This window comes from Equus quagga, chromosome 8, assembly GCF_021613505.1.
Source record: "Equus quagga isolate Etosha38 chromosome 8, UCLA_HA_Equagga_1.0, whole genome shotgun sequence".
Taxonomy (NCBI): Eukaryota; Metazoa; Chordata; class Mammalia; order Perissodactyla; family Equidae; genus Equus; species Equus quagga.
In genome coordinates this window covers 15,275,775-15,290,665 of record NC_060274.1, presented here as the reverse complement: position 1 = coordinate 15,290,665, position 14,891 = coordinate 15,275,775, and positions in this window count along the sequence as shown.

The following is a 14,891-nucleotide window of genomic DNA, read 5'->3' as shown; positions in this document are numbered from 1 at the left end:
GCGAATGTAAAGAAAGAAGCAGGAAGTAAGTGCATAGAAATGGTAATATGAGGAACTGGCTATGTCACAGTCTGATTTGATTATATGTGTGCGAGGTACATGAATGGGCTTGGATGGGGGAGTTTTAGAGAAATGGTGAGGAATCCAACTTGGGTTCTCAACTCTCATTGCACATTAGAATCACCTGGAGATTAAAAAATATATAGATTGATGCTCGAGTCTCTCCCTGGACATCAGAACATCTCAGGGTGTTGTGTAGGCATAGACATTGGTAAAGACTCCTCGGTTGACAGCCAGGATGGAGAACTACTGATAACCAAGAGTAAACTGCTTCGTGGAAGTGTTTCCAGGCAGGGAGCCGAGTACCAGCCGCCTGTCTGGGCCCAACGCGCATTTATGGATTTTTTCTAGCTCTCAATAGGCTTCTTCTTTTGACACTGCTCCCACACTATCTGGCTCTTCGTAAATTAAGAAAAAAAAATGCTTTTCTTCAGTGGAACTCCTGGAGCATTTAGGATACTATGAAAATGCTGAACAAAATGGAATGAAATAGTATTGGTTGCCTTTATTTAAATTGCAGTGGAATATATTTTTGTCAAAAATGAGGACCCAATTGTGGAAAGATTGCTTTTTGAGTGTGGTTGACTTGTCCCTTTTGTGTCTCTAAGGCGATGCCTTCAGTCTTGGAGCCAGTTGTCTTCCCCTGTGCAATTCAAAGGATGCCACATGTCCGAAATGTGACATGCTTTGTTCCTTTGACATGGCCTACAAGTCCCTATTAAAAAAAAAACTGACGTTAGCTTGGAAAGGTAATTTACAGACCTATAGATCTGTTAATTTAGTTTTTATCTTTTAGTCTGTTACATCCAAAGAAGAGCTTTCTGAGAGAATGGGACTCAAAAAAAGTCATTGTGCTTGGGGTGAAGAGAGAGGTAACAGCCAGGAGCAAAGAGAGCAAACCCCAGTGAAGCCAGAGAAGAGAGAGCTAACAGGCAGCCTGAGACAGGGAGGGGAGGGACCCTGGCAGTCAAAGAGAAGAGATGGGGGTCCATTGTCGCCAACCTGGAGTCACGGGCTTTGAAGTTATAAATACCGTCCATATACTGACGACCCCAAATTTATATTTCCATCCAAGCCCTTTCTACTGATCTCCACTTGCCAACTTGCCATATCTATTTGGCTCTCTAAATTGGCATCTCACACTGAACGTGTCTAAAACTGGACTCTGGAACTTTCCCTTCCCCTAAACCTGCACTGCATTGGACTTTCCTCGTCTCAGTAAATGACAACTCCATGCTAGAGTTCTGGAGGCCAAAAGCCTTGGAGTCATTCTGGCCTCTTCTCTTTCTCTCATTCCTTGGACATCAGATCTATCAGCAAACATGGCGGCTCTACCTTTTGAATACTCCCAGAATGTAACTGCTTGGCACCGCCCGCCACCACCACCCTGGTGCAGGCACCATCGCTTCTCATCTGGTTGTGGCCGTGACCTCCTAACTGGTCCCTGCCTCTCCCATCTCCCCATGCACTCTCCAGTCTATACTAATCAGTTGTAGTGAGCCTTTAAAAACATGAGCCACATCATGTCCCTCCTGCTTGAAAGCCCCCAGTGGTTTTCCAGCATACTCAGAGTAAAAGTCAATTCAGGTTGGTAGTGACCAGAGGGGCAGGGGGCGGGGGGAGTGTGAAAGAGAGGAAGGGGCCTGTGTGTGTGGTGACAGACGGCAGCTAAACTTTTGGCGGTGAACATGATGTGATCTATACAGAAGTCAAATATAATGATGTACACTTGAATTTATATAATATTAATAAAACAATATGACTTCAATAAAAAAAAAAAAAGTTGGGGCTGGCCCAGTGGCGTGGTGGTTGGCTTTGCATGCTCTGCTTTTGCAGCCTGGGGTTGGCGGGTTCGGATCTGGGTGCGGACTATACACCACTCATCAAGCCGTGCTGTGGTGGCATCCCAGATACAAAATGCAGGGAGATTGGCATGGATGTTAGTTCAGGATAATCTTCTTTAAGCAAAAAGAGGAAGATTGGCAACAGATGTTCGCTCAGGACCAATCTTCCTCACCAAAAAAAAAAAAAAAAAAAGTTAATCCTCTTTGGACGGACTTCGAGGCTCTACACAACTTGGCGATCCTGTTACCTCTTCTACCTCTTCTTCTTCTATCCCTGTGGGCACCACTTCAGCCGGTTGCTTTCTCCCTGCTTCCCAGATATGTCTGGGACACTCCTGTCTTTGCACCTGCTACTCTTCTGGGCTGTTGTACACCCAGAATGGTCTCCCCCAGGGAGCTACTTGTCTCCTCACTGACTTCAGGTGGCTGCTCAATGCCATCTTCTCAGGTCACCCTGTCTGATCGCCCTACTCCAAAGTTCAACCCTTGCCCTGGACTCCTTGTCCCCATTCCCTGTTTTATCTTCACCTTCAAACTTGTCACCATCTGGCCTTCTCTCTGAATTTTATTTATTGGTTGGTTGGTTTGCCTCCTCCCTTCCTCCACTAGAATATAAGCTCCGTGAGGTCAGGGATTTTGTCTATTTGTTTACAGCTATGTGCCCAACACCTAGAACAATACCTGGCACATTGTAGATACTCAATAAATAATTACTGAATGAAGAAAATGAACTGGTGTCCTAGATACTCTCTAAAATCCTGTCCATTGACTGTGTTTGCCTTGCTTCTCTGTAACCAAGTCTTGGCCTTATACCCGTGTCTTCCAGAGATGGAACTTTCCAGGCCTGGGAGAACCGGAGGCTCCATGGCCTATTGAGAAACTTCTTCACCTGTCCTGCTCACCTGGAGCTTTACCAACTGCTGAGACCGTTGCTGGTCACTTCCTTGTCCCTACTCAGTCAGCCAGTTGGGGTCTTGGTTTGGATTCTTTGCTCCTAGCACTCACACTCCATCCACCCCTCACTCTCTGGACCATCTCCGGGCTGAGACCTCACGTGGGCTCACATTCTTACGTCTCCCTGGCCCTAGCAGCTGCTCATCTTCTGGAACTTTAATACATTGTTCAACTCTAGTCCTGCTTGAGATTCCTTTGAATAATTCTTAATTATACTTCAGGGCTGGCTCTACACAGCAGACCACATGAATAAGAATTCTTTCTAAGGTTGCATTGGTCTGTGAGAAGGCAGGAAAAATGCCTCAGGATGATTGAAATGGTTGTTCTGAAATGATGGATGATATTGTGTGGCTTAAGCTTCCCATAACCCTGATGGGCTCAACTGGGGGAGGGGCAGCGAGAGATGTGGGGAGAGTCCCATACACACCATTTCTCCTCTGGCTTCTCCTAACACTAGCCCCACCCCAGAACCCAGGACTCTGACTGCCCATCTTGTGATATAGAAGCTTCTGGGGGCAGGAGTGACTGTGGAAACTGGAGGTTGTTCCTGGACTATTTCACAACACTTGTCTCCAGGAAAAAGAAAAAAAAAAAAAGCCTCATTCTCTTGATCCCCAGTGTTACATAACCTAACATTTCCCTTGCTGGTTGAAATGAATATCCTTTGCCTGAATAAATAGGACACAAACTGTTTGGGGCGGGCTGCTTCCTCTGCTCCAGCGTTTCTGAGGGATCCGGCCACTTCGGTGGGGTTAGTGGTGGCCCACAGCTCGGCTTGGCCCGGGTCTTCCTGCAGGGCTCCTTCTTGGAGTGTGCATTCTGCCAAAACACGTTTTAAGTGTGTCAACAAGTAGCAAACAGTGACCCACCTGTGGCAGTTGCGGTGACTCTGGAAGACGGGCTCCCCCTGAGGCGCTGGGGCGTCTGCAGCTGGAAATCTGCTGTTGCTCCTTCCACACATCTCCTAAGTGCAGAAACACCGCCCAAAGCCCTGAAATGGAAAGGTTAAAAAATCCAGAGTCATAAACACTCACAGGAGTATCAACTGTCGGCTCTGCCTTTATAGGAAAACCATTTACTTGGTAACGTGGTGTTGAACCCTCATGTCCTGGCATACGTTTTTGATTTTCATGTGGAGCGTTTGATAATTTCCCGAAGCCCAAATGACTCATTCCATAGCCTGTCATTTGAACTGTTCACACCTTTGTCTTCATTCTCTTTCCTGTGTTTTCCTGTTGGAGAAAAATGAATAGCACCCTTGGCTTGTCCAGCAGAGGCAGACCCTATTCCATGCTCTCAGATGACTTTCCCGTCTTTCATTTCCGCAGAGGTGAAGCTTTCATGGTGTGAAGGGAAGGACGGAACTGGTGAGGTCCTGGTGTTACTCATTCTGAGCTCCAGGGGCTGCTTCATATCACAACTTGGTAATTGTTGAATAGACATAAAGTCTTTAAAATTAAGAGCTCTTTGGAGTTTTACAAGTAAAGTTTCACAAACGAGAAATGACTGTCCCACTTTATTTTAGAAAAAAGGTACAAATTGTAATATTTTACTAATTTGGTAGAAGGTGCTAATTTTGGAAAGAAGAAAACATTATAGGCGATGCTAAAAATATTGAGGAAAGATAATTGTATATGTGGCAGCATATTAAATATTCCATCTACCAGGAGAATCCCATTTCTTAAGTAGTTCTTAATCTTGGTAGGCTTCTTAAAGAATTAGATGAAGTTTCTAGACTGTTCTCAGAAAAATGCACGTCTATATACTCAAGGTTCGATCTAATTTCAGGGAATTCCAAATCCCCCAGTATCTTCCATGTGGATCTTTCCTTTGGAGGATGGAGTAAGCAAACCAGTAAAGACTAGAATGATTTTATGAAACAGAAATATAGATATACAGTAATCAACCAAAATTTAGTTGTGAGGAAAATAATGTTAAACACATTCATTGCCTAAGTCATGGCGCAAAATTCTACTCATATTGCTATCCATTTTAAGCACATTTTACACTTATGGTGACCTAGCGATCCAAATGCTTGCTCTTTCTCTGCCACTGTCCTCTTATTTCACTTAATGCCAATACTGTGCAATTTAAATGTGATGTCTTGTCTCTGATGTAATTATCTAGTTTTGTTCCTTGCTTCCATGTTTTATGTTTTGCTTCTTGTCCCTATTTTAAGGATCTTGAAGGGATGGGGGCTTGGGGAAAAATAGCTTCCAGTATAGATTTTGAAATTGTAGAGGTAGCTTTCCAAACCCAGATGGGGATGTCCTTGGGGGTTGAGGCAAGTTGGTACCCCTGTAAGTGGTCAAGCTCTACTCTCTAGTGCTTGGAGAGCAAGGTGAATGGAGGTCTCCTAGGCCACTGGGGATGATAGAAGGATATGGACTGGAGATGAACAGATCTTTCTGTCCCTTCTGTTCACAGTGAAATTCACTTCAATGAAAATAAATGTCTGTGTGCCAGGCATCGCGTGAATTACTCCCATGGATCTAGAACTAAGACACATTCCCAGGGAATCTGCAACCAACTGAAATCAATTGGTGGTGGGAGGTGTGGGAGATATACCAGTAACTCAGGCCCAGACTAAATGTACCATTTGCCTAAGAATGTTATCACGTGTTCAGTAAAAGTATATTTCAGTGCTGACGCATCAGTTATCAGGGCATCATACAATTCATCTGTTGAAGTATGTATCTCCCTTCCTAGATGAAAACTCCTCGAAGTCACATCTATCCATCCTTGCCTGGCACAGAGGAGATGCTTCATTTGGATGTGTTGCTGGAGGGGAGAGGTGCAAGCAGTATGCCATGGGCACTCAGAGGTGGGTGAGAACAGGGCAATGTTGGGCAATCAGGAAGGGCTCCATGGAGAAGGCGTTCTTGGAGATGAAGCTTGAAGAAGTGGTAGGATCATAAGTGACCCAGATGAGGCTGAGATCTAAGCATGGGTCTAGGGAGCAGGGAAAGAGGCCATTTGATCGGAGCTTGAAGCTGGAGAAGTGGCTGGGACCAGATTATCAAGGAGATGGTGAGTGGCTTGTGCTTAATTTGCTCTTGTAGTGACACAACGATGATGGCTAGTCAGGAAGGTGATCCGGTGAAGGTGTGTTTAACAAACTAGAAATAGAGGCTGGAGGCAGTTAGACCAATTGCAATGCTCTTGCAGTAGTCCAGGTAAAAGCTAAAGAAGGCTTGAGTCATGATATGGAGAAGGAAATAGAAGGGATGGAGGCTGGAGATGTTTTGGGAGGTGGAGTTTGAAGTTCTTGTCATCCGTCGTTCTTTAGAATGAACCAGCTCAGGAAAAAAATAGGATGAAAACATTAATAACAAAATATTGTTTTTCTAGGGCCAGCTCCATGGCAGAGTGGTTAAGTTCAGCATGCTCTGCTTTAGTGGCCCAGGTTTGCGGATTTGGCTCCTGGGCAAGGACTTACACCACTCGTCAGCCATGCTTTAGCAGTGATCTGCATACAAAATAGAGGAAGATTGGCACAGGTGTTAGCTTAGAGCTAATCTTCCTCAGCAAATAAATAAATAAATAAAAACAAATAAATAATTAATTTTTCTCACTCTGCTCTCCATCAACTGTTTTTACAACTTTCAGTCCTTTCAAAATCTCTCATCCTGTGTGTCAGGTGAATAAGTAGATGCTGTAGAACTTGCTGCAGATGCTGATTTTCATGGCAGGGCCCGTGGAAGCCACCAACGGCGGCTGCTGATGCCAATCAGAGGCGCCAACATGGGCAGGACTCACTTGCCAAGGTAGCTGTGTCCTCAAGCGGGGAGTTCTCTCTCCTCATTGTTATCTGACTTAGGAACCAAGGCTTCTCTTTGTTCTCAATGTCTCACGGAGATTTTTCTTCTGCTTTTTATAGCAACCTCTCCTTTCACTACGATTCAGGTGTGTGCGCAAGCTGGGCAATTGAGGCACTCTTCACAAATTCTGTGCTGTATTTAGAAATCGTTTTTCTCTGGCACCAGCTCCTTGGGCTTGGGTGAAATTTATGGAGTTCTCTTTTACCCTTAAAAGCTCACCTTAGCAGTCGATGAAAATAAAGTAGTGGAAGGACCACTCCCCTCTCCCCGCCAGGAATCCTAGATGAGATCTTTCTTCCCATGAGGAGAAGTGTGTGCATGTGTGTATCTGGCCCAAGACCGATGGAGTTGGTCAGTGGTTAGAGACTGGTGTTTGGGAAGAACTGAGGTGCAGGGTCTTATGGGAGTAAGAAGGATCAGAGAGCTATTCTCTTTGCTTTTCCATTTTAAATCACTGTATTCCTCAGATATTATTTCCCTTGTCACCTCTATAAGTATGAAAGCCCATTTATTCTCCTAACAGAATATTTTTCAATAATTATTTCCTCACATAGGATGTTGTGACTTGATATGTATCCTTTCCTATAAAAAGAAGAGGCATGTCATTTACGAAGGCAGGTTTTAAAGGCCTTTCTGTAGATGAAGTGTAAGGTTTAACTGAATTTGTTGATTTTTCTGCAAAAGTATTTTCTGCCTGACCTTATTATCTGAAGGAAAATGGTCCCTTTTTTTATCTTTCAGAAAGAGACTATCTTTATTCCTGTAAGCTTCAACTAGGGAGCTTCAATGTTGCGCAAATGACAGCAGAGAGAGTCATCAGGTATGGTCATGTTAAGACTCTGCTTTCAAATACCCTGGACCTGTATGCTGAAAACAGGACTGCTGGATTGTGTGCTTTCTGCTACAAAAACTAGTACCTGTGATCTTGGATGAGTGTTTTAGTTACACTCTAGATTGCAAGGAACGGAACTCCTTTGGGGACCTGGTAATAAGGATTATCAAAGAATTTGTGTGACGTCCACAATCCCGCCAGTGACCAGCGCAGCTGTAACCAGACCCCGCCATGTGCTCGTGGACCCACAGCCTCATATTCGTTCACCTTGGCTCACTGGGATTTTCTGTCCCCACCTAACTTCACTTCCTAAGGGCCTTTGCTTACCATGGCCTCCAGTCCACCCCACGACATCCTTCCTGAAGCCTGTGGGTCTCGCTAGGTCAGTCTAGATTTCCAAAATTTGTGCTCTGGAGACCTTCAATGTGATCGGTCAGGTTCATCTTTTCACGTTAGCTCATGTCCTCAGTCACTGGCCTGTCTTGATCGGGTGTCTATCTCCAGCTTAATTAACTATGATCCGAGGTGGGGGCTGAGGGTCACATGGATGTGACTTGGTTGTCTGTGTAACAGGAGCCAAGGGTAGGGCAATTCCCCTTGGAAAGATGAGTGAGTGCGTGCTGAGGTACAGACTGATATCTCAAGGCTAGCAGACTTTCAATTTGGATTGCTCTTAATGAGAAAAACTAGAAGCTCAGAGCTGCTTTCATAGTCTGACGGAATCCAGATAGTGTTTACAGCAGTGCCCAATTTCCATTTCCAATTTTCCATTCCACATCTTTGCTAATAAGGACAAATAAGAATTTAGGCAATTAATTACATAATTGAGTCCCAAACTCTGCTATCATCTGGGGCATCAAGCATAAAACACACACTTTCAGTCAGAAAGCTTATTTTTATTTTAACCTGAATCACCCGGATCATAGCAGGATTTTGCTTGAATGACCCAGACAGAGTGCATCAATTTTCTGCTTTACGTACTCTGCTTGTGGAGACCAGGCTGTTAGTGGTTGCTTCTGGAATGAGAGAATGTATTAAAAAAAGGTTGGAACCTGGAAAACTTTCTAGAATAGTATGATACTCCTGTACGTAAATTCTTTTCTTCTTGTTTTTTCATTATTCGGTCTACTAACAATGGTAAATGTGCTTTAATTAGAAACTTTTCCTCCAAAGATTTCTTTTTCTATGAGAAAGCACAGAATATTTCCAAACAATGTTAGTCCATGCAGATATTTTAATTTTTAATGATTTCATTAGAATGATAAACTTTAAGATGATTGATAATAATCTTTCTACATCAGTCTATAAACACTGTTCTTATCAATTTACTGATAACTTCTCCACTTTTTCTTCCCATGACACATATAAAACATGTGTGTTCCTATGTGCTGGTTGTGATTCTATATGAAGCGTGAAAAGCTTGGGTGCTTAAGGCAGACCACCTGAGTTTGAACCCTGCCTCCAGCTGTGAGATCTTGTTATAGATACTTAATGTTGTATCCCATGATTTCCTCATCTGTAAAATGGGTTTGGGATATTACTTACCTCATTGGGTTCCTGTGAAAACGCTGTGAACAGTATCTGACTTCTGGCACGTGCCCAGGAGACATCTGTTGTTTCTTTCATTCTCTCCCACTTGAGAAAGCACATATTGGAATGCAAACGATGTCAGTCAGTCTTTTAAGGATAATTAATCTAATTTATATTTTATATGAATTTTATATTATGCATTTGTATTTTCTAATGAAAAGAAAATAATCTATAACCTTCAGTTCCGAATCCACTGGGTGTCCTATTCAGAGAGCTGTTGCTCTTAGTAATTTTCTTCTCTGTACTGAGGTGTATAACTGACTTTGTAACAGATAGCTAAATGCCATTTGAAAAACATAGTTCACCCATTCTGGCAAAACAATAATTGAACAATTTAATCTACAAAAAACATTTTGCTTTTGAAAATTTTAAGCTGTTAAAACATTTGAGTAAATAATTTACCTTTTGCCAGAAATCATAATAAAAATAATAAAAAGCTAATAAAACCCCCACATTACATATATGTGATTATTCTTTTGTAAGTGAATCCAGTTGAAATTTTGTATTTCTTAAGTTGAAATTTAATGCTTTACATATTAGCTAAAATATGTTCTGCCTACGTATTCTGGGGAAATTAATCTGAAATTTGCATATTCAAGTTATTTTATGGGCTAACTCACATGTATAGAGAAGATGGAAGGCAGCTAAGATCCTTTTATTTCAAAATGTTTTTGAGTGTTGGTTATGAGAATTTTGATTTCCTTCCTTTCCTGAGCCAATTTTGAGATGCATCTCTCACCCTACAGATGTCTACGTGCACTTGGAGATTCTAGGAAGCCCAGTAGTGAGTGAACGCTTCCCCTTTACCTTTTTTCCACCATTCTCACTTCCATTAAACCAGCCTTTCTAAAGTAGAGTAGAAAAATCCAATATATTTTTAAAAAATCCTTTGAAACACACACTACATAAACCACAGCTGACTTTATAAGCTAGTAAAAATCTCAATATCATTGAAAAAAAATTCCAATATTACTTTGTAGCCCATTTTCTCCTTCTGAACGTTGATCTCCGTGTAAACAAAACACAACAAAACACCCTGCTTACTCTTAAACGGCTGCAGGAAATGCCAGAGAGTTTATGGAAAGATCAGATGACAGAAGGAATGGCTTTGGAGACAGAGAGAAGCTCAACCCTTGCAGGTGACTGAAGTCAGGAGCCTAATTCATCAGTGACAAGAATTGTTGAGTCAATGGCTGAACGAGAAGGTTGTGAAAACCCTCACAGAAGAGATGGCCTCACTCCTGCTCCTAGCTGAAACTAATTTTGGATGAACAAAATTTATGTGCTGAATAAATGCTTTACTTATTTTTTTCCGGCTCGACATGGCTGTCTAGACTTCGAGCTTTATTAGCAGGAGAGAGAAAGTCAGCTGGGTTACGTAACAAATTTTCAGGCAGATGAAATATATTCCCCACCCCTTGTAAACATCTATCTCGTCCGAATTGCTCGGAAAGCAAGAACCAGGTTTGGAGTGGAGAAGGGACGGCCTCCCCCTCCTGTTTTGTGCAGGAGATTTTCCACTGCTAGTCAAATGGTGGTGCTAGTTCTTTATTTTTGAGTTACTGCATTTCCTAATTTCATGGTCATAACAGCTTCAGAACGCATTCCACCAAAACTGAAAAGGCAGCCTCCATGCTGAGAAGCTCCTTAACAGGCTCGAAAGGTTAATGTTCCTTTCTCTTGCCCATTCTATAGCATAAGAAGACAGTCTTTGAGTGATTTTCTTCTCTTCAAGTAGGTACTCCTATTTCTTTTCCTTTATTTTTTTCCCTTTCTGCTGTATGTGCTACTATTGACAAGCGTGATATAGCTTGAGAGATTCCCTCTCATGTTAAAAGATGTTCATTTTTCTCTGAATCCTCCGGGGATATTTTGCAAAGTTGCTGGCAAGTATCACTACAACATTAAAATGTTAAAGTCTAAACTTGGTACAGTGGAAATTCACTTTTGGAATAATATTGAGCTGAGTCAGAGGGCAACATGACTACCTTTTTCTTAGTCTAGTACTGACAGGCTGTCTGCCTGCCCCAGATAACATATATTTATTGGATCCAGCTCTAGCAATGAGGTACTGTATCATTCAAATGCGTGGGGATTTTCAAAGTTATTAATTGGACTGATCATGGGCCAGCAGGAGCACACTACCTGTTTTCTTAATCTTTGGTGCTGTAACTTACGTGAGTTTGAACTCAGCAGTCTGAATAAGCCATTATTTGTTTCCCGAAGGCAGTCCAGTTTTCTGAAAAGCGACGCAATCTAGCAATACAAAAGTGAGACACCCTGTCTTGAAATTGCCCTGTGGTTTTGGGTAGGTTCCTCTGAGTCTTGCTGCCTCAGTTTGCTGTTATGTGAAAAAGCTATTGGTCACCTTTTGCAGCCGGACGGTGTGGACACGAATGCCTCCCCCATAGAGAGCAATGTGCTACTCGAGTAATGATGTGGCAGTCACAAAAGACAAGGCAAGATACTTTCATTTTGGTTTGAGGAATGCTGCACGTTTCAGGAAATGTGTGTTAAGTTGCAAGTTTCGTGCTTCGTCAAGAGGGCAACCAGTTTTTGTTCTCTCAGACATGCCCACGGAAGCCAACGTGATTTTTCTGTTTTTTTAAACTTAACCTAAGGGTTGGGCTTTATCAGGACTGGGATCATGGCATTGATTCCTGTTCGAATGTGCCAGATTTCTATTGACTTTATGGGCCAGATCTAATAGGCTTGCAGAGCAACTCCAAGCTTGAGGTTGCTGGGAAACTCATCTGAGATATATCACATATAGGATATATACATATATGTAATATATGACATATATTAATGTTGAGAATGAAATTATGAATATGAGATAGAAATATCTGAATTTTATTTTAAAATGCTCAGAGAGCTAAAGGAAATGAAACTGGGTGGGAACTTCTGAGATGGAGGGTTCAGCATCCATTTCTACTCTAGCCAATTCCTTCCTATTTCTCAAAAGCAAATATTTGCCCCGATTTTCTTACTATCCTATGAAGGCTACCCGCTAGGCCTTAGATTGCGTGCCGGTCAGACTCCAGAGGCTAGATGCAATACTGCAGAGGTTGTTAGCTTTTCAAAGAAATCAGGAATAAAATTAACGTAGGTATCAGAGATATAACATGTAGGAAAACCCCCGAAACCTCTGAAGGTGAATATAGGGGGCATATTTACTAGCAGGATATTTTTTCTTAGACCCTGGGTGGTATTTTCTTTGTTTTATTGCTCGTTGCGGTCAGGGAAGGGATGAAGCGCGTGTGTCTTAAACTTGCAGCAAGAACAAAGTCGAACAATTATCTTTCAATTAGATTAACTCTGTGTCTTCCATTCAGTTGAGGCTTTGGAGCTAGCTACCCCCCACCTTGCCCCCAACCCTCCCTCTAAACCTCTATACAGTATAAATACTTACACTGGATGTCTGATGACATTTTACACTGTTTTCTGGGGGTTCTCTGAGTATTTGTCCGTATTCCTTTAGCTCAGTTGGTCAGAACAACTGCTCGGGCTGAGGGCCCAGTGGTTGGGTTTCAGTTTTCTTTGAACAGTGAATAGCTCTGCTCCGTGGTAGCAGACTGACTACAAAGAAAAATAGGCAAGAATGGGAGAGACCCAGCTCTGAGAAGACCCTCCACATTGTTTGTGAAACAGTCACAGCATATGTTTCATCGATGTCGATTGAGATGTGGTCCTGCCCCTTCTTCTCTGTCAGGGCTGTGTCTCTATCCTTAGCCTCCCTATGAAGCTGCCCTGCATTGGGTGTAGTAAAGCAATATTTTTTAAGGCAGGTACTTTACAGGTGGCTTTTGATGAAGGTGATAGTGATGATGGTGAGCTTGTCTTCTGGGCAGCATCTCAGTAGACTTCCTCTTTATCACTCCCACTGGACCACAACAGCAAAACCTTATACATCAGTGAGTTTTATGGTTCTTCCTAAGGAGTATAAAAGTTTTCTCTCTGAAAGAGTGTGACTCTTTTGGAGGATGAAGAGGCTTGCATTACCTATTGAACCCTGAGAATATTTTGCTAGAAAGCTTCTGCTCCTGCTCGGGTCTTCCACAGCAGTAACTCTGGTGAGGAGTCAGACATTAGGTAGTTCAATTCTAATCTGTAGGAGGCAGCTAAGTCCAAACTATAGCTCCCACCACTTTCTAGCTGTGCAATTCCACCTCTGGCCTCAAATTTCTCATCTGCAAAGTAGGGGTAGTGAGCGTAGGTACCGGATATAATTGTATGGAATAAATGAAATCAACCACTTGCAGTCTTCAAGTGTTGGAAACTCAATATGCCAAAGTCATTTATTTTCAAGCCTAATAAAGTGCCTGATAATAAATGTTGGTGGAGTAAATGACCAGAACTCATGGTCAGCACCGTAGCTGCTAGGAGTTGTGTCCACCTGACCATAGCTGGGAACTTGACCTGAAACAAAAGGGCAATAAATCCAGCCAGCTGGGTGAGCCACCTGTTGAAATGCTGCTACTTTTGTAATGAGCACAAAGCGTTGGGAGAGGAAGCACGGAAACCTCCAACATTCTTCCCTCTGTTATTCCTCTCCTTTGTGACTATAAGGACAGTCACATCCCTTTGCGATGGGAAAAGTAGCAAAAAAAATTGGCAAATTCTTGCTGAGATGAGTATGTAAAAATCTTGTTATAAATTCTTCACATTTGTTTTCATATGAGAAGAAGTGTTTTGCTTGGTTGTTGGGCCGGGTCTGAGTCTATGCACATGTCGAGTTGCACGCTAACTTTGAATTCAACTTGACGCCAAAGACCTGGAATATTCTCTCCCTCACTGGCTCCATAACAAATATTTAATGTCCTTGAGATGGTAGGAATAGCAATTATATTAGCACCTGTTTAGGGAGCTCTTGCTTTGTACAGTGCTTTTTATGGGCATTATCACATTTAACCCTTGCAACAACCTCAAGTGGTAAACAATATTATGATTCTAGTTTTAGAAATGAAGAAACCAAGGCTTTGCAAAGTTAGGTAAGGCAGCCAATGTTAGACAGCTTTACAAATGACAGTCCTAAGACTTGAAGGTAAGCTTATGCTCTCATCCATTACTCAACACAATGTTAACTTCTAAAGGTTTTGATCAATAGGATCCTTGCCTTGGAGAAGCAAGCTGAGCATCTAGGGCTAATAAGAGGTAATATTATACCCTTTCTAAGCCTCAGCATCTTCATCTGCAAAAGGAGAATAATGATGTCTGATTTACAGATGTTTTATGGCTATTGGTGAGGATTAAATTAAGTAATGTATGTAAAAAAGCTTTGTAAATGTTGTCTTCTAAAATACAAATTTTTTCATAGAATGCATAAGTTCTTACTTAGTTACATGTAAGATCTTGCCACCAAGTGAATGGGAGTAGCTGTGGTGTGGTGCTTGTGAAATGGGTATGAGAAGCGGATTGATTTATGTTCTAAAGAACTGAGTCTGGGCAGTGGTGGAAGCGTGCGTGGGAGAATGCCAGTTTCTCAGGCACTGCAAAGCTTGTGAACACGGCAGGCAGGATGCATGGGGCTTTGTAGGGATGGTGGTAGCAGACTCAGAGCCAGCCTCTTACCTCTCTGAGGAACTCTCTTCCTGGGCTGTCCCTGAGGTCTTCAAGATGCTCTCTGACTTCTTTGTGAAGACAAGTGGCTAGGAGCTGTCCTAGCCTTTCTGTTGTAAAAAACCACAAAGATTTGTATCAGCTCCACACCCAGAGCTTCATTCTCCTAATCCCAGCCTTCAGGAGCTTAATCAGGCTTTACTCTCCTTTTTATAGCTGTCCCCAACTCTC